Source organism: Struthio camelus, chromosome 1 (assembly GCF_040807025.1).
Source record: "Struthio camelus isolate bStrCam1 chromosome 1, bStrCam1.hap1, whole genome shotgun sequence".
Lineage (NCBI taxonomy): Eukaryota > Metazoa > Chordata > Aves > Struthioniformes > Struthionidae > Struthio > Struthio camelus.
This window is the reverse complement of record NC_090942.1, coordinates 66,682,633-66,684,938: the sequence shown is the minus strand read 5'-3', so window position 1 is coordinate 66,684,938 and position 2,306 is coordinate 66,682,633.

Below are 2,306 nucleotides of genomic sequence, written 5' to 3'. Positions count from 1 at the left end.
CACACAAAACTAAGTAACAAAAGAACCGCAGAGATTTTCAATAGTATCTAATGTCCCCTAAGAGCGTCCATGAAGTTCCTATAGTGGCGATACTCTTCACTGGAAAGAACTGCCTTACCTTAAAGAATCAATACTAGATGACTTAGAATAAATTGAGAAACTGGATAGTGTAAAATTACTAGGAACAGATGATATTTATTCAAGAATTTAAAATATCTCAGCTATGGAACCACCATGTTGTGTAACCTGAAGTTAAGCACAAACTAAGTGCTACAGGAATAAAAAGTGGCAGCACCAATCTTTAACAAGGGCTCCTTGTCTGTTCATGAAATTCACACAAAAAAATCCCAACTTCCATAACATGCAGCAGGAGAAACAAAGAACAGAATGAGTAATAAATATGATATATTTATCAAAACAACTTTTGTAGAGGCAAGTCATCCATCATACAGAGGGAATCAATGCTGAAGCGATCACTCTACAATCTTCCAAAAAAGGTCTCAACAATGTTTCTTAGCAAAAGCTCAAAAGCTCTCACAGGTTAGAAAGAAAGGTCCTCTTAGGAACGGATAACTGCTTAAAAAGTAAGAAAGTGGTTTAGCCAAAAATTTAGTTTAGCCAAATTAATGTCTTACTACTGAAAAAATGTAGGAGGTCTCAACACCCCCCCCCACCTCCTCCCCCCTTCTTTCTTGTTTCTTTCCATCTCCTTCCCTCCAGCCTTCCCTGCTCTTTCCTCCTATATCCACTGATCCTTTGTGTGTGCTACCTCAGCCCGACTCTGGTACCTGTCTGATCACAAGGTAAGCCAGCTCAACTCACCAAACTAAAAAGGGAGTTTCTTTTTTTTTTTTTTTTTTTTCTCCAAACGAATTTTCTGCCATTTCAGTATATTGGCTTCCTGTGTGATTGGGTGAGCACCAGAAATGCATGGGCAAGTTGTGGTTTATGAATTTAGGGGCTGGGAAGCAGAAGCTGAAAGAAATAGCAGGACCTTTCCCTTTTGGCAGTATTGAACTGTTAACTTGGCTCAAGCTGTATTACGAAACCATAAGCTTACGCTCATTTCTAAGCAGCTGCCACTGGTCCTGGAAAGCCAATTACCTTAATTATTCTTCATTCTGATGCAGCACTGCCATTTGTATAGTCAATGAATCAGCCTTCAAAAGCAATAGGGATAGTTACTTTCCAGTCATGTAAACGACTCTGTGAAGACCATCCCAGAACTCTGCTGGTCTTTTCCCATTAAGTAAGCACCAAGTTAACAGATCTTCCAGTTCTCCCTGTTTAACAAATCATGGAGAAACTTACCTAGAGAAGTAAATTTAAAATTTACCTAGAGAATAAACTTTATTCATATACTTATATTTATGTATATGAATATATACATAGCTTTACTCATATACGTACACGTATATATATACACATATACATGTATGTTCTTGAGTCTCACAATTCTTTCTATGCTTTAAAATGGAACACATCTATCTTTACTGGATTTTTTCCTGAGCACAGAAATAAATATGTTGCTATAGTCCCAGCAGAACTGCTACAGCTAAACTCATTCTGCCATTTTGGAAATATAATGATTTCATCACTATTGTGAAGTCCCATTTGTTGCAAAACTTAGCACAGAATGAAATGCTGTAGGGATTAATTACATGCTTCGAGTCATACTTTTATAAAGCTATCACAAAATGGCATCCAAACAGTACTCAGAAATGAGTGTATTTTAACTTTTGAAAACTTAGGGCCTCAGAACAGAAGACTCTGCCTTCTCTGATTTGGGGTATATTTGCCCTAACTTGATATACCTATCAAATTCAAAAACAGAAATGGTGGCCAATTAGTCAAAAAGCTCCTCAACTTGGGATGAAGGCAAAGTCAGTCAAAGAATGTACTATTCTTAGATGTTACTTTCTTTTTTTTCCTGAAAATATAAACATAGCAAAAAATCACATAAACTAGAATGTTTAAACTGAATAAATTCCAAGAAATAAGAATCTCTGGTTGCACAAACTCATGTTCCGAAGAACAAGCCATCCTGCTTGTCCTGTTACTAAAACACATGGGGTATGCACTGCAGGGAAGCTAGCAATGCAGAAGGAACGCTAATGTACCTAATTTTTGAGTGCTTAGTTTCTAAAGAAAAAAGAAATGTACTTAGCAAATGTGTTAGCTGATCTGTTGTTAATTAACACATTTTAAAGCCAAGCACATTAGGCCCACATTACAAATAGGCTTAGGTAACGTTGTGCTTAGACGTGTGATTTCTGTAACTTTTGTCTGCTAGAAAAAGCTCTAGA